The 25,389-nt window shown below is 40.9% G+C and overlaps 1 protein-coding gene and 1 pseudogene across 1 annotated transcript in view; both read left to right on the top strand.

Moving 5' to 3' along the window:
• The window catches only part of LOC124545876 (vitellin-degrading protease-like), a 119,409-nt gene that overhangs the window by 10,220 nt on the left and 83,800 nt on the right, over nucleotides 1-25,389 (top strand). The window lies entirely within an intron of this gene.
• LOC124546171 lies at nucleotides 20,843-20,959 on the top strand (annotated as a pseudogene).

The raw sequence follows: 25,389 nt of genomic DNA, 5'->3' as shown, positions 1-25,389 counted from the left end.
TTGGTTGGGGTGTACAGGGACGTACAGGGACAGCTGCCCATGCAGCTGTACATCGATACCACATTTCATCAAGAGTAGTGACTGACGTATTGTGACGAGCCAGTTGCTCGGCCACCATTGACCAGACGTTTACAATTGGTGAGAGATCTGGAGAATGTGCTGGCCAGGGCAGTAATCGAACATTTTCTGTATCCAGAAAGGCCCGTACAGAATCTGCAACATGGGGTCGTGCGTAATCCTGCTGAAATGTAGGGTTTTGAACGGATCGAATGAAGGGTAGAGCCACGGGTCGTAACACACATGAAATGTAACGTCCACTGTTCAAAGTGCCGTCAATGCGAACAAGAGGTGACCGAGACGTGTAACCAATGGCACCCCATTCCATCACGCCGGGTGATACGCCAGTATGGCGATGACGAATACAAGCTTGCAATGTGCGTTCACCGCAATGTCGCCAAACACTGATGCGACCATCACGATGCTGTAAACAGAATCTGGATTCATCCAAAAAAATGACGTTTTGCCATTCGTGCACCCAGATTCGTCGTTGAGTCCACCATCGCAGGCGCTCCTGTCTGTGATGCAGCGTCAAGGGTAACCGCAGCCATGGTCTCCGAGCTGATAGTCCATGCTGCTGCAAACGTCGTTGAACTGTTCGTGCAGATGGTTGTTGTCTTGCAAACGTCCCGTTCTGTTGACTCAGGGAACGAGACGTGGCTGCACGATCCGTTACAGCGATGCGGATAAGATGCCTGCCATCTCGACTGCTAGTGATAAGAGGCCGTTGGGATCCAGCACGGCGTTCCGTATTACCCTCCTGAACCCACCGATTCCATATTCTGCTAACAGTCGTTGGATCTCGAGCAACGCGAGCAGCAATGTCGTGATACGATAAATCGCAATCGCGGTAGGCTACAATCCGACCTTTATCAAAGTCGGAAACGTGATGGTACGCATTTCTCCTCCTTACACGAGGCATCACAACAACTTTTCACCAGGCAACGCCGGTCAACTGCTGTTTCTGTATGAGAAATCGGTTGTAAACTTTCCTCATATCAGCACGTTATAGGTGTCGCCACCAGCGCTAACCTTGTGTGAATGCTCTGAAAAGATAATCATTTGCATGTCACAGCATCTTCTTCCTGTCAGTTAAATTTCGCGTCTGTAGCACGTCATCTTCGTAGTGTGGCAATTTTAATGGCCAGAAGTGTATATTACTCTTCATATGTTTGCTGCTTACTGTATTTATGGTGTTGCAACTTAAATAATCAGCAGCCTATTTTAGAGCATTATGTACTTTTCTGCTACCTGTCTCAATGGACTATACTGAGGCGACAAAAGTCATGGAATTCTTCCTGATATCGTTTTGGACCTTCTTTTGCCGGAGTAGTGAATCAACTAGACGTGGCGTGGTCCCAACAAGTCGTTGACTCCTGCAGAAATATTGAGTCATGCTGCCTCTACAGCCGTCCATAATTGCAAAAGTGTTGCCGATGCAGAATTTTGTGCACGTTCTGAACTCTCGATTGTGTCCGATAAATGTCAGCTGGGGTGAATGTAGGGTGATCTGGATGATCAAATCATTCACTCTATTTGTCCAGAACATTCTTCAAACCAATCGCAAACAACTGTGGCCCGAAAATATGTCATCCACAAAAATTCAGTCGTTGTGTGGTAACATGAAATCTCTGAATGGCTGAAAATGATTATCAAGTAGCCGAACATTACTTCCAGTCAGTGATCCGTTCAGCTCCATGTTAACACAGCTCACACCTTTATGGAGCCACCACTAGCTAACACAGCGTTTTCTTGACAACTTAGGTCGATGGCCTCGTGGGGTCGATCACACCGAACCCTACCATCAGCTCATATCAACTGAAAGCGGAACTTATCTGACGAGGTTACGGTTTTTCAGTCGTCTCGGGCTCAACCGGTATGGTCATGAACCTAGGACAGGCACTGCAGGCCGTATCGCGGTGTTAGCAAAGGCACTCGCGTCTGTTATTATCGCAAAATTTCCCGTCACTGTCCTAAAAAATAAGTTCATCATACGTTCCACATTCATTTCTGCAGTTATTTCACGCATTGTTGTTTCTCTGGTAGCATGACATCTTTACGCTAACGCCGCTGCTCACGGTCGTTAAGTGAGAGGTAATGCCTGAAATTTTGTGTTCTTGGCACAGTCTTGACACTGTGCGTCCCGGAATACTGAATTCACAAACGATTTCCGAAATGGATTGTCCCATACGTCTAGCCACAGCTACCATTCTGCGTCCAAAGTGCGTTGATTTCCGTTGTGTGGCTATAATCACTTCGGAAACTTTTTCATGACAATTACCTGTTTATAAATGACAGTTTCACCAATGCACTGCTCTTTTATACCTTGCGTACGCGATATTACCGCCATTCCTATATGTACATACCGCCATCCATTACGTTGACATCGTAGTGTACAGTGTTTACGCTCAAATGCTCATTATTTGCATGCCGAAGCAGGAAGCACTCTTCATACTTGTATTGCTTACTGTGTTTATAGTGTTGCAATTTTAATGATCAGCAGACTGTTGTACAGTTTTCTGTAATTTTCTGCTTCCTTTCTGAATTATCTATCTCATTAATGTACAGAAGTATTTCTCCAACGTTTGTCTGGGCGCTTGTGTGGATGAGTGAGTGAGTGAGTGAGTGAGCGTGTGTGTGTGTGTGTGTGTGTGTTTGTGTCAGTCTATGTAAGTGTGTATGTATGGAAAAGAGGGGAAAGAAATGAGAAAAGGTAGTAAGATACGTAGACATATATATATATATATATATATATATATATATATATATAGAGAGAGAGAGAGAGAGAGAGAGAGAGTGGGAGAGAGAGAGAGAGAGAGAGACAGAGATAGAGAGAGTTATAGAAATTGACAGAGACAGAAAGGGAGACTGAATGTAAGAGAAAGTCTATCAGAAAATATAAGAACCGAACGTGAGATGAGATTGCCATTGGAAGGTGTTATAACTTCATGATTAGCTTTCTCCGCAACACCAGAGTATTTTAAAATCTGTATGTGTGGTTTAGTCAAACTCTCAGCTCATTATGTTCTTCATGAGCGTTATTAAATTGGAACCAAATGATTTTTGTTATATCACTAAAGGAATGTATCTTCGTTTGCAGATTCGTCAGAAATCTGTCGAGCTGTGGTTAAGCCTGCGTCGGGTAAGTACATCTAAAGGTTACAGTGTCTTTTACGTTTGGACATCTTATCTTAGGTTTACTCCGCAATTTACAATAAAATACTCAAAAATATGCTTTCTAGCGTTCTTAGCACAACTCATTTGGTTTAGCGTATCGTTTTGTGCCAAGAAAGTACTTACCAACCGTTCGCATTCCAAATACCACACTTTGAGAAAAAGGAGAACAAAGAAGAATGTTTGTCACAAACTAGTTAAGACATTTGTAGTATCTATGTTAAATATGATAGTGGGCTGTGCCCAGGCTCATACTTCTTTAACACTAACAGGTAACATTTAAGGCAAAAACATGACCTGTTCCTCACGTCGAGAGAGATGGTGCAGTGATTTCCTTATTGGACTCTCATTCGTGGGGACGACCCTTCAAACTACCTTCCGCCCGTCAGAGTTAATTTTTCTGTCATTTCCCTTGATGGCTTAAGGAAAACCCCACGATGGTTCCTCTGGAAGGGCGCGACCGATTTCCTCCCCCATCGTTCCCTAGTCCGAGCTTCTGTTCCGTTTGTAATGACTTCACTGTAAACGGAACTTTAAACCATATTCTTCCTTCCTTTTGCCTCAGGCAGTCTATCTAGCTACCGTGCTTGAACAGTTTACATAGATACACTGCTGAAATTTGGTTCTTGGAAACGAATTTTAATTCGTTTCGTTTGGCGGACTTATTATAGCGAACAGTGTTACACACTGAGGCGACAGAAGTCATGAGATACGTTCTAATCTGGTATCGTTCCTCCATTTTCCCGGCATAGTGCACCAACTCGAGGCGGCGTGATCTCACAAGTAACTGGAAGTCCCTTATACAAATTCTGAGCCACACTGCTTCAATAGCCTCCCATAATTGTTAAATTCTTACCAGTGCAGGATCTGGTGATTATGTCCCGTTCGGTGGAATCCATGTTGGGCGAGCTGGGTGGCCAAATCATTCTCTAGAATTGTCCAGAATGTTGTCCAAACCAATCACGAACAATTTTGCCCCACTGACACGGCACATTGGTGTCTGGGAACATGAAATCCATGAATGGTTGCAAATGGACTCCAAGTAGCTGTACGTAACGACAGCCAGCCAATGATCCGTTCAGTTAGACCAGAGGACCCAGTCCATTCCACTCTATTATGGAGCCACCACCAATTTGTAGTGACTTGTTGACAACTTGGAACTATCACGGTATAAGTGTATAGTTCCATTTTTATAATTATAGATTTTATGATTTTGGTTGGGGTGCCTTTAAATATTGTGGGCTAGCATGAGACTTTTAATTAACTTATACCGCGATAACACTCGTACCGTCATCGGCTGCCCCCGAATAACGTACGATATAATATTTTTTAAACACAGCGCGCGACTCACCGCCTTCTAACAAATAGTTTACGTGAGCGCTGCTATTTAGAAAAGAAAATTTGCGTATTCTTACGCAAACTGTAATTATTAATATGGATCCCGGGGGCTACTGGTTATTTATGTACCAAATTACGTAAAGATTAACTGAGATATTGCGGAATGTAATGATTTTCAATATTTCTTATTCATTATTTGCAAGGCAAAACTGGAGCGAATATCGTCTGCCGTTAGGTGGCCAAAATGAAACATACTGAACTCATTCAGTGCTGTGAATTCTGGTAACTGAAATTAATTTTAACTTCGAAATCAATGAAAGATCAAAACTGAGAAGTCTCTCGCATTTACATTTGATATTATGACTTGAAATTTTAATTGAATGATACAATGAGCGTAATGGCCGACTAAATCCTGCTAGTGGAGATGAGCTCCCTGCACTACGAAGTTCTGTAAAAAATTTGTTAATTATAATTAATGGTTGCGATCATGAGAGGTGACAACTAAGTCAATAATACACGCTTTCTAATAACAATTTCTATTATATTTTTCAAAAATACAGATAACACGTTAACTGTCAGACAGCACTACAATGGCGGCCTACCGCTAGACGAAACAAAACAGGAGCGATCGTTCAATCAAAGCATTGTCCCTGATCTTCATGGCCTATGTTGCACAGAGATTATACCAAAAAAACTGTTTTTTTTAATTACATCGATATTTGTGTTTTGATAATAATAACTTACGTTCTTTACTATTTGTTGTACATCGCTCACACGTACACAGTCTTAAAATAATTTATAATTCACACGTCTCATAACAAAAACTTCCTTTCCCTTTCTACAAATGTCCATTTATGTGACGTACCGTCACAGAACCATGACTTCACGGCGTCTGCACCACACTCGAACCCAGGCCACGGTTTTCCAGTCGCCTAGCGTCCAAGCGATATGGTCACAAGCCCAAGAGAGCAACTACAGGCGATGTCGCGCTGTTAGCAAAAGCACTGTCATGGGTCGTCTGCTGCCGTAGCCCATTAACGCCTAATTTTTCCCCACTGTCCTAATGGATCCGTTCGGTCTCCGTCCCACATTGATTTCTGCGGTTATTTCCTGCAGTGTTGCTTGCCTGTTAGCACTTGAAACTCTACGCAAACTCCGCCGTTCTCAGTCGGTAACTGAAGCACGTCGGCCCCGACGTTGTCTGTGGTGAGAGGTAATGCCTGGGATGTGGTGTTCTCAGTACACTCTTGACACTTGATCAGGGAATAATGAAATCCCTAGCAATTTCCGAGATAGAGTTTCCCATGTGACTAGCTCCAACTACCATTCCACATTCAAAGTCTGCTAATTCTGTCATGCGCTCATAATCCCGTCGGAAACCTTTTCACATGAATCAACTGAGAACAAATGACAGCTGTGGTACCGCACTGCTCTTTTATGCCTTGTGTACACTATACTACCAGCATCTGTACTTGTGCATATCGCCGTTGCATGTCTTCTGTCATCTAAGTGTGTATAATACACAAGTCACGGTAAACACCATGACGTAAGTCAATATGAGATACGTTCTGCCTTTTTCCACCTGTGAAAGATAAGTATAACATTATCTAAGTTCTCGCATTATTTTGTTTGAAATTGCACACATGGTAGATGATTGGAAACTGAGAGCCATTAGAAAAAAAACTAATAGCATAAAATGACTGTTTAACTTTTCTAATAACATAAACACTTCAGCCTAATAATGCCATCTGAAGCTCATGGGAAATGTTCTGAACAACTTAATCTTACACTAAGTTCGTGGCAACTGTTCTAAGTTATGCCTGCAGGTTTCAACATCTGCATTACAACATCCACTGAAAGAACTGGTCTACCTGTTGCATCCATGTCAAACTAGGCGTGTAGGCATGTAGTGCCTGTATATATGAACTATTTTTCATTCTTCTCAAATTGTGATACTGAGTTGTTACAATTAAACTAAAAGTGCTCCGAAAAAATAGTAGTTCCACTTTCCGCCACAGGGTGAAAATATGGCAGTCAGAAAGTGAGGTGGGTGCAGGGAAGGGAAGAAACCTTCAAACATGTGATAATGGTGGTTCTGGTACGTTTATTAGGATATGATCACAAATTGTAACATGTGTTCAGTACGGTCTCCCAACTCAGCAACATGCTGCATCCGTAAGGAAGCATGCTCGACGGTTGCTCGCAATACATCCAACGTAATCAGAGCAGTATATCATTGTATGTTATCATTTAGGTCACAAAGACTCTGGATACGTCCCTGATAGAGACGATCTTTCAGATATCGCCACAACCAGAAGTCACATGGATTTAGTTCCGGGCATATGGCAGGCCACACGTCTTGAAATTACCTAGAGACGATGGTGTCATTATAGATGGTTTCTTGAAGCGAATCTTTCATCAGGCAACAGACACGTGGTGTTATCCCATCTTGTATGAAAACAGTGGGGACGATACGGCTGTCTTCTTGCAAATCTGACATCACGTGTTGCAGAAGGAGGTCCTTATGAAGTGGAGATGTCACTGTATACCTAACAGCCAATGAGATGTCAAATGTTCGAAGAAAAACGGCCCGAGAATGAAGGGGCTTTCGAAACCATATCACACAGTCACACAAGCTGAGTGCAGTGAATATTTATGCGCAACATGTGGAGGAGTAGGACCTCTACGTGGCAGTTCTTTGCCTACACGGAACTGTGCGATGTAACATGTGTCTCGTCTGTCCAAAGAATGTTTCCCGGCCACATGTCATACACTTCCATGCCTGCCAGAAACAGAAAATTTGAAACCACGTCGTTGCAGCCTTTCTTCGAACTTCATTTGGTACGCATTCTGAAACTTGTGGAGGTACTAGGATAAAATTCATCTCAAAATCTTTGGAACTGTGGACCAGGGAAGGGACAAGTCCCATGACACTGCTCGAGCCCTGGCTGCAGAATTTGAGGCTTGTGCTGCACGGTCGGCTATAACTACAGCAACTTCATTAACAACTGCCACAGGAATGGGTCGCGTCCCTCTCCCTGCTGTACCACCTAATTTTCCTATTTCTTCAAATTTCTTGTACATGCTATTTGGCCCATTTATTGACATGCGGCCTCTTTGCAGCTGTTTCTGCTGGAAATATTCCCGCAATGTAGCTCTGCTATTGCTGCCGTTCTGGTAAATATATTTACCACCAGTGGACAAACCTTCTTCAACCTTCTTAACGTATCACTCTAATATTTACTTCAGAAAAGAAATCAACACAAACGAGAAACAGCACACTGAAGTGAAAGCAGGAAAATGTCTAAGTCGCTGCAGTCATGGACTGTGCGGCTGGTCCCGGCAGAAGTTCGAGTCCTCCCTCGGGCATGGGTGTGTGTGTTTATCCTTAGGATAATTTAGGTGTAAGCTTAGGGGCTGATGACCTTAGCAATTAAGTCCCATAAGATTTCACATACATTTGAACGTTTTCAGGAAACTGTCATATTTTGTCTCTGTAGAGCGCCAGATTTTCATCTGTTGGCAGAAAGTGGAACAATTGTTTTTTCAGCATATGTTGCGAGCACACCGATTGATGGACATATCTACGATGTTTCAGCGTCCTGTGATGTACACAGCCCGCACTGCAGCACTCGGAACACTGTAAGTTTGCTTATGAGCACCCAGTAGCATGACATGTCCACTATCCTTGAAAAGTTTTCCGCATTGAGATAAAGCTAATACTGCTATTACTACTAGCTCTCCTATTATTACTATCTGTGCTCCAAATCATGTGTCCTTATAAATTATGTGTCCTTCATTTTTTTGAGTCATCTGTCTTCTGACTGATTTGATGTAGCCCACCATGAATTTCTCTCCTGTGCCATCTCCTTCATATCAGAGTAGCACTAGCAACCTACGTCCTCAGCTATCTGCTCAATGTATTCCAATCTCTGTCTTCTTCTACAATTTTTGCCCTCTAGAACTCCCTCTAGTACCATGGGAGTCAGTCCCTGATGTCTTATCAGGGGTCCTATAATTCTGTCCCTTCTCCTTGTCCGTATTTTCCACATTTTCCTTTCCTCTCCGATTTTGCGCAGAACCTCCTCGTTCCTTACCTTATCAGTCCATCTAATTTTTAACATTCGCCCGTCAGGTGCTTCGATTCTTTTCTGTTGTTTTCCCCCAGCTATGTTTCACTGCCATACAATGTTGTGCTCCAAACATACATTCTCAGAAATTTCTTCCTCAAATTAAGGCCTATGTTTGATACTAGCAGACTTCTCTTGGACAGAAATGCCCTTTTTGTCAGTGATAGTCTCCTTTTGATGTCCTTTCTCGGTCCGTCATTGGTTATTTTGCTGCCCGGTAGCAGAATTCCTTAACTTCATCTACAGTGTCTCTCTAGGTCGCCTTGGTCCTTCTTGGCGCTGTGTTCTGCCATGGTTCACCCATTCCTGTCAACATCGTGTCAAGAGTGGCATTCCTCCTGTTCAGACGTCGAGAGGTTCGTCGATTCCTCCAGTTAGTTTCTTTGAACCCAACTGCACGTCCTTTCTTAAATGCTGAGATCTACGTATATTGTTCATGCATCTTCCTGCGAGGCACTGTTGCTGTCCAACTGAGTACAAGGAAAGAATTCGCAAAGAATTTATGCCGCGGAATCAACATGTCTCTTGTTTACTATCCGGGGTAGCTGCTTCGTGAAAGTTTAAAATTTAACATTTTCCATCAATACCTCTATGAATATAAATTTATGAACAATTTACATAACTTCTTCGTGGTGCCTTTTTTGTTTTAGAATGTAAATCAGGGGCTCCGTCTAGTGGGTGACGCTGCTCGATAAGATTGGATTAGGTTATATGTGCTTTCGACTGTTGCCTGATGCAGAGACTGCGCTGGTCCGACGCAAGACGTCAAAGACTAATCTGGGAGTATTTATTCTTCCTCTGGAAAGGTGTGTTCTGAAAGGTCACAAACTAGGATGTCGAAACGGTCCCTTATGCTACACCATCTACGAACACAGTGAACCACAGGCTGCGGAATGCCTTGCTGCAGGGTGCTACGACAGCAGTAGTGTAACGCCCAGCAGCTGCAGAATTACGTCGTAGCGTGAGCTACATATGACTTGATATATTGTGAGGACCTGCCTGAAGCTCAAGCCACAACACTACTCTATCCCTTGGCAGAGATTTGTCCTCGAAATTCCAGCCTAATACTACTGTATGAACATTTGTCGCTCTGATCCTTTCCCACAACACTATTTCCATATCACCCAGTATCTGTTCATCCTCCTTACACTCTCTGTCATATGGCGTATGGTGACTGCTACAGCAAGAATGCTCCACCAAGGTCACGCGCAACGCGCAACTACAGGCGCACAGCGTGCATAAGTGGATCAGTGTTTTTGTTTTAAAAAAAAATCTCCCGGGAGATAAGGAAAGGAGATAAGGAACTTTACTGTTTGTAATAGAACATAGAGTCACCAGTGATCTTTATTTTACAATTATTATTGCCTACTTTAGCCCATACGAAGAGATAGTCGCCTGCATTCAGCTTCTTTCTTCTCGTAGACAGAGTGAACGGCTTGTCTGGCCCCAAAGTCCCATTAGTAACCTCAGCAAGTACTCCTCTCTACCGATGGTGTCCACCCAAACGATGATCAAGGTTAAGAAAATTCCCAAGCTCGTAATTCCTATTACCATGATAAAGTGCCCTTAAACACGGTAGTACTACTGCATATGTTGACACAATTGATGGCCACTACTGCGCCCACCTTGTGCTACTGATACCTTGTCCACTGACGACATTATCTAGGGAAGCATTGAGGTACGGCGCTTTCCTTACTGACAAATGAAGTATACAGTAGGTATAAGCAGGATACGTTGAATTCAGAACCGTAATCTCTTAATTGTCAGTGGTAGCTGAAGCGTTGTTCCCGAGTCGTCACGTTGAGTCCTGTTTAGCAGCGTCCAACTGTTCTGTGATTCCAGTTGTTCTCGTTCAACTGACCCTCACGGCCCCTACAAGTTGGTGATATCTACGACTTCAGCCTGGAATTTAATTGACTGGAATAGGTCTTTAGTGATGAGTCCCGCTGCGAAACGTGCCCCAATGCCCAGCGGAGACCTGTCTCGAGACGCCCCAGGAAGTGGTGAGATGTCAACCTGAATGTCGTTCGCCATACAGCCCGACAGCCAGGAGTGATGGTTTGAGGTGCCATTTCTTTTCATAGCAGGACCTCTTTGGTTGTTATTCGTGGCACCGTTGCAGCACAGCCATACATCGATGATATTCTAGGCCCCGTTTCGTTGTCCCAGCCTGCTGTGCCCTGCCATGCAACATTTCAGCAATATATTATTGCCCACCTGCAGATGGCAAGGGTTTCTAGTGTTTGTCTTCATGCTTACGAAACCCTTCTTTGCCCAGCAAGGCACCCGAATCTCGGCCCTCGCCCCCCCCCCCCCCCCAAACACACACAAATACACACAGATGAGAACGTTTGGAGCGTTATGTGCAGGACACACCAACCAACTACGGGTTTTGATGATTTAATGCAACAATTGGGCAGAATTTGTCGCGATACCGCTCAGGAGGACATCCAACAGTCGATGCCAAGCCGAATAATTACTTACATAAGCGACGGAAGTAAACCAGTGCATTACTGACTAACTCAATTTGTGAAGCTCTTTCTCTAGAATAATATAATCCAATTTTCACAATTTTCAAGATTTTTCTCCCATTCAGATTATTCCATCGTGGTGCATCCTTTTTTTTATCTCAGGGCATATTTAAAGTCACAGAGCTGCTGATAAAATAAATCTCTTTCACAAATTACTATAGATTAATTGTGGATAGAATTTGTCATACAAAATCAATATACATTTTCTAGGAGTATCAGCAAATACATTTTTGCAGTATAGTGTGCATGGCTGTAAAGTATTAAGTTGTCAACTGATCTGCATATTAATTAGGGTAAGACAAATTCCATATTTGGTAGTCGATTTTGGTTTTCTTCAATAAAAGACTTTTCTAAAATATCTAGAAAATTTCGAATCTGACATTACCTTTAGGTCCCAAGTAACATTCTACTAATTTCTAACTGGAGCCATCATTTTAATTTCTTTTAATATTCCCACATAACCTTTTGATGACTTTATTGTGTTTTATCCCTTTCATTTATATTGTTTTATGTCATTTTGATGCCTCTTTCTTTAAGTGCATAAGGCCCTCTTAAGAAAATCTAAACAGATTTTCTGTTTCTCTAATGTGTTTCATTAGGTAGTCACATTATTTTACAAAAAGTGTCTATCTAGCCTCCTGGCTATGGTTAATTCAACATCCTTAGAGTTAACTGAAAATTTTATGGACGAAGGATATAATCAACTTACACTCCAGCAAACAATAAGACAATTTCTTAAAACGGAATAGGTCATTCAAACCATATACTTGTGCACAATATTTACAATAACTATTACTAGTTGCTACATACAAATAATGGAAAGAATAAACTAATACTAGAACAACAACATTCCTTTAATGAATGTTGCCCTCAATTACCTTCTCTCCTTCTGTACATAATGTTGGCTGCCTACTAATGAACATTTACTCCATTCGACTCCAGCAGCCTGTTTCTCAAACCGAATATTGAAATTATGGCCTGTCTGCTCTATGTACCACGTATCACATTCACTACCCAAAACTTTGTAAATATCACAGCCGTCAATTCTGTTACAGTGATTTCTTACAGAGCGCTTCAGTTTTCTCTGAAGGGAAACCCTAATAACAAAACTGATGTTAATGTCTTTATTCCGAATAATCTACACATTTCATCTGATACATGATGCATTTGTGTCATACTGATAAAATCATTATTTCTGTGGCTAATATATTCAAAGGTCCATGTTTCATTTTATTCATTATTGTGTCAACCTTAACAGCACTGTAATCGTTAACTCTTCCTATATGTTCCGAGAAAGAAATCTCTTTGTGACCTAATTAGGTTCTAGGGATAGCCTTAATATTCTGTGAATTGAAGTACTGAAAATTGCTAGTTTATTTATATGGATGATCATATTTCACATTAATTAAAGCTTCAATTGTAGTAGGGTTTCTGTAAATTCCAAAATAATTATTTCCTTTCTTACGTGTAACAGTCAAAGAGGGACACTGTTTACTATATTCGATTTTGACAACGATAAATGTAGCTTTAGGTGGCCTCCAAATTATCTATTTAGCCTTTTCCGGAGGTGTACAATGTTAATGTGTCATAAACATATCTTTTAGTGTAGATACTTCTGTTGCTTAATACCGGATTTTCTGAAAAAAATTTACATTAAGTATGATTAACTAACATATCAGCTACCGCTCAACCTATTTTTGAATGAAAAATAGTTAATTCGTGGTATATTTTCAATGAATTCTACCAGTTTTCTAGCATTCAAGACCATATCAAATTTTCTGTAATAACATTTATACTTTCTTGAAGTGGGATATTAGTGTAGAGGTTTATAAAGTTCAGTGATGCAAATGTTACATCATGATGAATATCAACAGTTACAGTAATCTGCGCCAGTTATAACTACTATTGATACTGAAATCTCATTCATATGAGTATAGTGTTTATAAAATGTTATACCGTTTTTAAAATGTTATTCAAGTATTTGTTTAATTTTTACGATGGACACTTGATGTTATTATTCACAACAGGATGAATTGGAAAATCCTCTTTATGGAAATTTTGCTTTGTCTTCTGTAACTAACATTGTGATTTTACACATATAATATATGAATATTTTATAATCAAACAATACTATTTTGTGTATATCAGTAACACGTCATCTTCAGATGTTGCGAGACCTCTTTCGCTACTGTAGTCATGAGACGTGAGTCGTATGGGCTCAAGTTTTACATCTTGAAAATTTGAGCCACACACTGACCCCTACTGAGAGGCTTTAGAGATAGTCTTGTTCATTTTCCGTCCTGGGTACAGTAAAGAAGTGCTGGCGTAAGCTGTTTCAAACGCCATCTCGACAGCAAGTATTTAGGCTGCCGCCACTGACCAAACGGACTGACTGACTCACTCACACTCTAGTTTGGCATCTATCAGTTAGTAACAGTGCTGGTTCATTTCATGTCTCAGTCTATGACAGTACATAGCGACATGGTTAGTGACTATAGTGAGACTAAAGTCTGTGATAGCAAGATACTGGAATTGTCTGCAAGAAGACCGTTACTGATGACCTTGTACCACAACACATGGACTCTATTCGAAATACGTAAATGTTCATGTAAATAAAGAACCGCATTAATCCACGTGTGCATTTTCCTTGTAGAAAGAGGATACTGGCCACCCATAATAACATCCTCTCCCTTGCTTACTTGCTGTACAAGACTCTACAGTTGTGACGAGGGTACTGCAGTGGCGACGTGGGTACTACAAAAGATGTTTGTCTTGTAATTAGGTCTACAGTACTTCTGGACATTTCAACCACCTACGTTGTGCAGAGAAACATGGCCACCAAAGGTTATCGAAAGTGTCACTTTTTCGTGTTCGCTGGAGCATATATTAAGTAACATATTATCAACTCCTTGTTTACCTGGCTCTCGCAACAGTTCTATAATTTCTAGCTAATCACATGAACCAACTGCAGTACCTTTTCATTATCAGAGATGTAGTAGTTATCTGACCAAGTCTGATAAATAAACTATATTGAAAAGGGAAAGAATCTGGTACACCTACCTTATATCGTGTAGCGCTTGCGCGAGCACGGAGAAGGGCCGCAACACAATGTGGCATGGACTCAACTAATGTCTGAAGTAGTTCTGGAGGGAACTGACACCATGAGTCCTGCAGGACTGTTCATAAATCCGTAGGAGTACGAAGGGGTGGAGATCTCTTCTGAACAACAAGTTGCAAGGCATCCAGGTATGAACAATAATGTTCATGTCAGGGGACTTAAGTGCTCAGTGGAAATGATTAAACTCAGAAGAGTGTTCCTGGAACCACTCTGTAGCATTTGTCGGCGTGTAGGGTGTCGCATTGTCTGCTGGAATTGGTCAAATCCGTTGGAATGCACAATGGATATGAATGGACCCAGGTGATCAGACAGGATGGTTACGTATATGTCACCTGTCAGAGTCGTATTTAGACATATCCAACTGCACACGACTCACACCATTACAGAGCCTCCACCAACCTGAACAGTCCGCTGCTGACATGCAGGGTCTGTGGATCCATGAGGTTGTCTCTATACCTGTACACGTCCATCCGCTACATAGAATTCGAAACGAGACTCGTCCAGCCAGGCAACATGTTTCCAGTCACCACTAGTCCAATGTCGGTGTTGACGGGCCCAGACGAGGCGTAAAGCTTTGTGTCATGCAGTCATCGAGGGTACACGAGTGGACGATGATGTTTCGTTGAATGTTTCGCACGCTGACATTTGTTCATTGTCCAGCATTGAAATCTGCAGCAATTTGCGGAAGGGATACGCTTCTGTCACTTTGAACGGTTATCTTCAGTCATCGTTGGTTCCGTTCTTGCAGCATCTTTCTCCGGCCGCAGCAATTGCGGAGATTTGATGTTTGACCATATTCCTGATATTCACAGTGCACTCGTGAAATGGTCGTGCGGGATAATCGCCGCTTCGTCGCTATCTCGGAGATGCTGTGTCCGATCGCTTGTGCACCGACTGTAACATTAAGTTCTAACTCACTTAAATCTTGATAACCTGGCGTTGTAGCAGCAGTAACTGATCTAACAACTGCGCCAGACACTTTTTGTCTTGCTTAGGCGTTACCGAGCGTAGCGCCGTATTCTGCCTGTTTATATCTCTGTGTATTTTAATATACATGCCTATACCAGTTTGTTTGGAGCTTCAGTGTACTTCTCCATGTTCGTCGTTAATATATGTGTATCTATAGTTATTATGTATATTTTTTAATCTCAGTGGTCCTGAAGTCCCTTTTTCTACTGACATTACATTAATAGGATGGAAAAGTTTTTCAAAATAATTACTTATTACTCTACCAAACTCCATATGATCTTCATCGCTACAGTTTGTCCATTTATTAATCCGTTTATGCAGCCCTAAATAGTGGACTTTCACTGGAATGACCATTAGTGAGAATTGTTGAATGATCTTATCTTACAATTTCACTGTATCTGTGTAGATGTCCCTTTGGCTGCAAATTGTTATTATTATTATATGTAACATTATTATTATAACTATGGTGTTGTTTTTTCTCTCATAATCTTCATCATTCTGTCTATCAAGTCTGCATGTCTCAAAAATTGATCCAATGAGTCATCTGGTTAATGCACTAATTCCCATTGAATTTATGTTGGTAATCTTACTTCCAAAGAATATGTTAGCATGTTCTCTTCAAATGGTTTGTTGAAGTATGGACATTTCTCTGTTTGGTTTTTAGAGAAGTGCTTACCACGTCTATCTCTAGGTTCGGGCCCATTCAGTTGGTATTTTTTGTTTCGTTTTTTGTAGCTTGTTCGTTCTCCGAGCCACACATGCATAAACAGTCTTTTTTCAAAATCTACTTGTGAAACATCTGCAGAAATGTTTTGAACAGCCCAAGATAACGCTTCCTGGCTAGTTATTTTTAACGGTTTTAATTTTCACGCTGTCGATGAGACTGGGTACAAAATTCTGCCTAATACGTTGCAAAGAATCAATGCAGTGCAAAGTTTCATCAGCTGGAACGTTTTTCACTAGAATACTAGGCAAGAATTAATTAAAAGCTTTTCGCTAACTAAATCGCTAGGTAACTCTTAATCTTTTGCAGTTATAGGAGAAATATTGTTTTTTCGAGTCTATATACTTTTTATTTTAATTAACAAGCTCACTAACTACTTCGAATTCTCCAAAATTTACTGTCACCTGTGTTTCAACATATGATACAAATTTTTAATATGAGTATAAAAATTTTCAGAAGCGTCTGTATTTTCTCTCTGTCAATAAATAATTCAGATCTCATTTGTCTAATGTTATTCCTGAGTTCTACTTTGCTTAATTTTCTTTCCCCTGCTTTGAATGTAAGTTCGAATTTTTTAGACTTTTCTCATGATGACTATTATTGGTTGACAACAATTTTGGATATTTTTCAGTGGTTTCATCACTTAATTGTTCCACGAGTTCTAAACATTCTTCCCGTTTTAACATTGACTATTGAGTTGATTAAAATCATTCCTCGCTTTGTTCCTTGCTCTCAATATCTGATGGTCTAATTTTCACAATCATATTTTCTAAGTGACATCATATTTATCTTACTCTTTCAACTATTTCTTTCTCGTGTTTAATTGTAAACACTAATTCTCTCACGTTCAGAAAATATTCACGTTCTTCTACCTCTGACTCTATAATTTTGGTTCCATTTTCACCAACAAAGTTCGCTTTACACAAGCAAATTAAAGAAAGAAAAAGTGATTATAGACGCTGGACCTCTAAATTTGTAATTGTACTTATCTTCACGCGTTAGTACATTATTACTTTCGTAAACCTTCTCAGTACATGAATTTTACCGTTATAGTTCAAGCAAAATTCAGTTTTTAAAGGCTGTCTATAAGAAGACAGGAGCGAGGGGTTCTCTGCTGCAGATGGGTGGAGATGCAGGCTATGTTGCAACCAACTTGTCGCTAAACTTTTTGTTAATAATCGTAAACTAATGTGCAGTAGCGTGTCTCCAGCACACAAACAGCAGGCGGCTGGTGATGGCCTTTAGGCCAAGTGCGCTGACGTGAGCATGCTAAGGCAGACTTTCCTTCAGGATGGGAGTGTAGAGCTTTTGCTGCCTCTGCACTGTAAGGGGAGGCTGCTGGCTGCGTCAGGACGGTGGCTTGAGTTAGCTGATTAATTACCAGTGAACAGGGATAGGCAGACTCGCCCAGTGGTACTGCTCAATTTGATCAACACGGACTCCATGGGCTATGGGTCATCGACACGTCGGATCTCGCTACATTTTTCGGACTATGGGACACCAGTGGTGCGGTGGCTGCCAGAAGTGCAGGTACTCATTTAGCAGTTGTCGTTCGCATCTCAGAGGTGACGACGGCACCTGGGTCATAAGTGCGGCGTCGACTGGTATAGGCTGAGCACCATTATGTCACTCAGTTATACCATTGATGAGGGACTGGTTCTGCAGATTTTAAATACCTCTTTCGGAAGGCAACAAATATGGAAGAAGCCACGCTTCTGTGCTTCAGTTACAAGTGTCACCATGCAGAAAGAGGCTGACGCAAAAGTCGCCAAACAGAGAAAGCTTGCTGCATTGGCAGGTCGTTGTCCACAGCTGCCGGCAGAGATGGCGGCCTGGTTACGACTCTGAACTGTGGCAAACTTTTATGGCGTCACATTCCCTCCCTCCTTAGACAAATCTGATCCACCGGATTGCTATTCAGGACTCTTGCTGCAACAGAGACAATGATTTATATATTATTGTTACTACATTTTACATTCTACTGTAAAAATACGGACGGAATCTTCCTCGTGTAACTTTTCACCACTATGTGACTTTCCTTCCCTTTTTTGTTTTACACTCTATAAGCTGTCTGACCTTTACTACGTTCAAGCATGAATGTTTTAGGTCCTTTTATTAACTTCATTACCTTACTTCAGTCACTGAGGTTGAGTCACTGCTGCTGACGTGGCTACTATAGACCTACAAGTTAAAGTTACGTGAGGGTGGTATTTGCACAACTCTGCCTGTGAGTTCACAGTACGCGGTTCTTATTATTATCAGAATTATGCAGGTAGCTGATGTTCAAGTTCCAATTCTGAAGAGTCAGTAGCTATGTCCGGTCCTAAGATTCCTCCCATGATCGATAATGTTTTCCATTTTTAAGTGACTATTTTGTGTGGCTATCATTTCATCTGGAGAAGCAAGAATGGCCGAGTGTAGTGTGTCATTTAAGTAAGTTAGGTTTTGGTTGCGGAGGATCTGGAACAGCAGGTCTGCGGGTAGATTAACGAGTAGTTGGTGTTTAATATTGTGGTTCCGGTGATGGTGGTGGGTAGCAGGAAAGAACGTCCTAAAATATAGCATGATCTACCGTTTATCTACAACACTTGCCCCTGAAGTTCTATTCGCTGTGTGAAATGACCTTGTTCATACCAAGTGCAAATGACTACTAACGGTTTTGATACTGAGGATAGCCAATGTGACTTCGTGTTTTGAAGGAATTCGGCTCCACTTGTAATAAGCTTCCTGAGGCACATGGTCACAGGCTTCTCGGAGCAAATCAGAGTGTACTCGCGTAATTCACTGTGTGTATCCGTTTTGTGGGGCACACAGTGAATTGTCCAGTTCAGTACTGCTGTGGAGCGTAGGGTCTGTGACAGTGTTTCGTCTGCCGGTAAGTATATAAATTTCTGCATATTTTCCAATGCTACTGGAGAGTCTTTACATATTAATGGTATCTGTACCCAAACCCTCGACCTGGTCTCTTCTTCTGTACTGGTGACACCGGGCACAGTGGTAAAAGTTCTTCCTCTACTGCCGTTAACAATTCGTGCTGGCAACTCTGCACGATAATTATATGCCCCTTCTGAAAGGTGTCCCGATAGTAAGAGAAACGGGGTCACATGGGCAGCGTGGAGGAGCGCATCCTGCAGTTCTGTAGTCTCCATGGATTTGTTGGCGATCCTTTCAGCAAGACCACATATAAGTATGGTGATAGTCAGCTTTATCCAGATGGCCCCTGAAGATACGCAAGTAGTGGCTTACTGTGTCTGCTGATTTCTAATGGCCAAAGAGCCCGAGGAACACCATACGTGTCTCTTGTTTTCATACTCCCCTTCGCCTTCCATTCAATGTTATGAGCCTCAGGCGGCAAGGAGCTAGGTTGGAGCGGTAAGATGCTAGTTCCCAGTCTAATACACAATACGAATTTATCAAACAAACTCCATATCTTAACAAACTACAGAGGTTCGTGATTAAACAGTTTTGTAGGACGCACGACTCACCATCAATAAAAGCTTAACCAAGTGTAACTGTACTCATTACTCTGAGGACATCAAACAAAGATTACTCAAACTTCAGAGATGTATAGTGGCGGCTCCTTTAAACTTTACACCAAGACAGGCACTTGATTAAATTCAAATAAGATGAAGTACTACGTCAAATAAATGGAAGAATCGTGAAGTGAAATTAAGGCCGGCTTAGAAAATTTAAAAGGATTCAGAAACACGCCCTTGACGGTTGCTTCAAAATTTGCACCAGCCTTGTAGTCAAAGAAATATCATAACATAGTAACCAATAACAAAACATTTGCTAGTTGAATGAAGTCTAAATGGCTTAATGAAAAATGTGGAGGCTCTACGTTTTGGCAGCTTCTTCAGACCTAGCAGCAGACAACAAGAGCTTATTCTCATTTGGATTTTCAGGTAACTTCTCCAAGACAATTATTCAAAGAATCTGAAATCCATTAAACGCTACAGTGCTCTGTACAAGAGACAATTTTGAGTTACAGTTCAGTACCCAAAATCATGACAAGCCATTCAATTCTAACTGGCGAGTTAACGGCTCAATTTATTATTTAATACAGACACGTGCTTAACATATCAAGCGCTCAAAGAAAACGGTGCCAAGTCTCTACAGTAATTAATCGTGCGCCCAGAACACAACGAATCCATTTGCTGCTAGAGAGTCAAATGGTGCACCAAAAAATATACCTTTTGTCACACAAGCTACCACGCTGTGGGACCAATTCGGACGCTCTCTCGGTTTCGTACCACTTAAGTAATCAAACAACAACCCATAGGGTGTGGTCTACCTTTGAGCATTTAAAGCAACTTGGACGTATTCTTAACATACAGCACAGCAATTACCGAACTACCTAAAATACAATGGTACACAGGTATAAAAACGAAACGAACAACTTAACACCAAACTGTCTAACATCTAAGGCTGTTTTCCAAGAGTTTAGGCTGTGCAGGTACATTCTGTTCTACCTCATTCTCGTATTTTCTCTATTCACTCCCATTGCCCCTTTTGGAAGACCTGCTGGTGAACGAGGTAGTGATATTGAACACCCTGAAAAGGACGAATTCTTCCTGCATGTACCACTGTGCTTCAGGTCAGAAGTTGTAGTTTTATCTTAACTGGAGGGATCTTCTCGACTACCTGATAATGTCCTTGGTAATATGAAATGAACTTTTCGGCCCGTAAGGGTTAAATAATATTACATACTGTCATACATGTTACTGAGTCAATTTTACCTCTCTGTTGTGGACGTCCTTCTGTTATTCTACAGACTTTTTATTCATCTTGTTAACCTGGTAGCAACGGCCTTACCACAGTGCATACGCCGGTTCCCGTCAGATCACCGAAGTTAAGCGCTGTCAGGCATGGCAGGCACTTGGATGGGTGACCACCTGGGCGCCATGTGCTGTTGCCATTTTTCGTGGCGCATTCAGCCTCATGATGCCAATTGAGGAGCTATTCGGCCGAATTGTAGCAGCTCCAGTCAAAAAAATCCATCATGACTACCGGCAGAGCGTTGTGGTGACCACACGCCTACCCCCTCCCCCCCCCCCCCCCCCCCATCTGAGGATGACATGGCGGTAGGATGGTCCCGATGGACCATTTGTGGCCTGAAGACGGAGTGCTTTTAACCTGGTGTCAGACACGTTTCTAACTTTATGGTATAATTTCAAATGGACTATATATATTCTCCTAGGGGTAGGTTCAGATAATTTGAAAGAGGAGGGCATATTTTGGTCAAACGCACGTTATGTAGTGATATGCCCATATGTAAGTGGATCTTCAGTATATGTGGTACTACTACATATGGTAGTAGAGGGTTCCAATCATTGTGGGTACTATTTACAAATTAACTTTGCATTTTTCCTAACATTCGGTCCTATCGATTTTTAAGGATATGGTGTACTAGTTTGTAACTTCTTAATGTATAATACTCGGCACAGTTTCTTCAATAACTCGGACATAATGTTAATTCCTTGTTTAGTTTTTACACTTTCTCGTGTTTCAAATTTCCGTGTCCACTGGTTAACCATAGTCTCTACCACTCATTCTGCCTGTTGATTTGGTATGATGATCACGTGCAAAAAATGTGAGAATTGGTCGAGTGTAGTCAACACATATCTATTCCCATCTGGCGCTTGGGCAGAGAGACTTAAAATGTCCATAATGATCGTTTGTAATTTATATTGAGACGCTACAGAGCCCCCAATGGGAAGGATAATTATATTTGTAAAGTTGCCTGTCACCATTTTATTTTTTCTTACTTCTCGGTGTCAGTTTCTTTTAAGATTTGATGTTGGGTACATCTTTGGTACCAGTCTTTGACTACATAGGGAAGAGTGAGGTAAGGGGTATCTCTGGATGCGCACAAACATATGACTGATATCACAGACAAATCATGGCACAACTGAATCATGTACAATACAGAACAGTTCATATTTAAGCTTAATGTAGCTACGTCAATAAAAGAAGTGACTCTGTTTTAGGATAAAAGTGAAATCAATGCAGACAGTTATTTATATGTATTGACATACGAAGTACAGTTCAGCAGTTTGGAATGAAATGACACCATAATACGTATTATACGTTTCAGTAGTTTTTATTAATTCGGTGAAAATAATATGAATGGCGTGCGATTGGAATAAGCTTCCTGGATTATCTTTTTATCCCCCATCCGAACGTAACCTATGAAGAAACAGGGTAAGGCCATAGACAGGGCCTTCAAACTCATGCTTTGTTGAAGTATATGTGATTTACAAAGAGTTTTTCATCGAGGGTTGATATGACTTTTTTGCATATACGTGTACTACTAGTCAGAACTATATAAATAAGCTATACATAAAATAATGTCATTGATACGTATCACAGACAGTATTGATTGATACAAATGTTATTTGTGTATATACTATTCGTGTGGACATTCATATTTTAAGAATTTTCTGCCATAAGCCTTAGTCAAATAAAATTACTCTTTCTTCTGGAAGGTGGAGCTCCTCGTAAACCAGCTGCGTGTGCGGTTAAACATCTGTATTAAGAAAGGATCCTCGGTGGAAATCTTAAGCCCAGTATCTTGAAAATTCCATCCAGGAGCATATTTGTGTTATTGACACTGCCTCTATCCCTACCCACAATCAGCATTTTTCGGCTTAATGTGATTTCTCGTAGTGTCCTTGTTCAGAAATGGTTGGAAAGTTATTAATTTCTTCCACCGTTGACTCCGTAGGACAAGTCTTTCAATTCTAATTTTGTGACCTCTCCTGGGATGATCTTGCCAACTACTTACATTCTGATAACCTGAATTATACCGGTTATCTTGCCAATGTTGACAGAGTTGTGTGACTCAGGCCGACTGCTGTTTGTACCATTATCTCCTTTCTGCGTAATTGTTGTGGAGTGGAATTAATTCTAGTTACTTCGTGTTAGTGCAGATCGCAACCTGCAGCGATAGTGATGTAACATAGCAGTTTAAATTCGGAATATTGTTTTTGGGAACGCCACGTGTATTTTGAGCGCGAGTCAATGTGTCTTAAAAATACGTAGCGTGACTTAATCTCAATACGCAGGCAAAAGGTTATTTATTATTAATGGAAATGTTACGCTCTCTTTCAATGAATGACAACGTAATGCAACCTGCAACTAACCCAGCGATAATATAGAGCATTAAATGATTTCTTTTCTCAGCAAATTAATCTTATGTTACACGGATAGAAAGAATGGTACAAACACTTGCGTATTTTTTGAAATAATTGCAATTGACGGCAATATTACTATTACCTTTAAAAAATTTCACAGTGAGGGAGAGGTATTTTTGAAAGGAAACATGAGATACTTTCAGTTAATAAAGCTTATACAGACAGCTAGTTATACATACAACGATCCATAGGAGAGAGAGAACAAGCGAAAAACAGAGATCAAACGGAGGTGTGCAACATGGCTCTTGTGTATATATACGAGTATTACACTTGACGTTCCATGCTTTCATGGAACGTATTGAAATATAATTTTCTTTGCGATTAATGTTTGACACAGAATGTTATCAGACTCGACAAAATGACTTATAATATTACAGGCATTATTTTCTCTTTTTACAATTTATTCATGTCAGTGGAATAAATCGCGTCATACATTAGATATGCTTCCAGGTGACGCCATATGTTGCATACCTCATCTGACAAACTGCTTGCACATCACGATGGAAATTGCGCTTGCCATTTGGACCATCTGTTTTATGTACCATGCCGTCCCTATAATGAAACACATTACTAGTTCCTGGTGTAGCCTCTGCTTGTATAGTATCAGTGGAATGCAGAACTAAAATGTCTTCCTCCAGGTGAGTTTCTGGGACATCAATCAGATTTTCCCTTAATTCAATAGGCCACTTAGCTTAAGCATCAGTAAAATGTCTCGGTTTGAGATTGACTTGTCTCAGTACTTGGTTTGATTAACATATTTTTTTGAACTGTTTCCTGAAATTTCCTTGCTTCAGGTTGTACTGCTTCGGATTAAATACTCCTTCTGAAGTCTCTTCCGAATGTCCCTGGACCAGTATTTTGCAAAGAAATCACGTTGAAAATCTTCGTAACTATTGAAACATTCTTCTGTTTCAGTGCCCCAAAGATTAGCTAAATCTTGCAAAAACCGAGTAACAAATCATATCATTTGTAATTTGGCCACAAGTATGGCAATATACATCAAAATGATCTTATAAATACAATAGGGAGTATGCTTCACTTATCAGGTCAAATTATCTGGATTTGCCTACGTTACCCTGGGTTTTCTTTTAACATTGTTCGTGCGATGTGAATCTTAGCTGCTGGCTCATAATCCAAATGTTTTGTTACGTTGTAACTTGGGGCAGGCTGCCAGTACTATGCAAGAGTGACTTTGTGCCCTATATCTTTTCTTGGGTGTCATAAATTTCTTTTTTAATTGATTTCATGTCATTGCAAACTGGCATTTTACCATTCACCGAAACCCGTACCAATGGTTTCTCATCAAATTTTAAACGTCTTCGGGATATGATCTATACAGGCCTCTTTTTCAAACGGAAATTCTGTGATGACACTAATCACTGCCTGTTTAAATTTACTTTGTTTTTATTTTATCTAACTCATGTTGTTCGCTAGCCTTTCCTACTATGATTTATCATGCAGCGTAACTTGCTGTGACAGTGCGAGAGAGAGACAAAGATATTGTTTATTACTCTGTGGCGGTTAGCGCTCACATAATTATTCTTAGGATATAGAGTTTTTTGTTCTTGTTAAGAGTAATTTTAGGTGAGGAGAGCCATTCTTGTGACGTAAAAAATCGACGCCAATGCGAGTTCTTGATTCTCATTGTAAAATATAAGTGCATATTGAAGGAAATCAGTTAATAGAACAATAAAATATTGTTCATTTCAAGAAGGTACGTCTTATTATACACCCAGGGATATACTGCTATTGTGATTTACTAATAAACAACAGCTGAGAACAGTTCCGACGGGAGCGTTCAGTTCTAGTGAAATAGTTCGATGTTTTCTTCGAAAAAGAAGTCACTTCATGGATCATTCAAATCCACAATAGTAACTGGACATTTCTCAGAACTGAAAGCAATCTGATTGCTATGCAACAGAGCCCCGAAGAATATTTCTCCGTACTTTGGTTGCCACTTTCAGCTCAACACGGTATCTGCAGCATCTGGAGCAGATTCCTACAACAGCGGAAGAGTGTAATCGCTATCAGTTTCACACACCGCCCTGTGTACGCTGTATGTATTTACCCACAACAGTGAACATACAGTTACTCACACACATAGAAAGACAATACTAGGTGGTGTGGGGAAATATTTCAGTATGAAGGCCCT

Source organism: Schistocerca americana, chromosome 8, assembly GCF_021461395.2.
Source record: "Schistocerca americana isolate TAMUIC-IGC-003095 chromosome 8, iqSchAmer2.1, whole genome shotgun sequence".
Taxonomy (NCBI): domain Eukaryota; kingdom Metazoa; phylum Arthropoda; class Insecta; order Orthoptera; family Acrididae; genus Schistocerca; species Schistocerca americana.
Note: the sequence above shows the minus strand (reverse complement) of the source record. Positions and strands in the feature narration are given on the sequence as shown.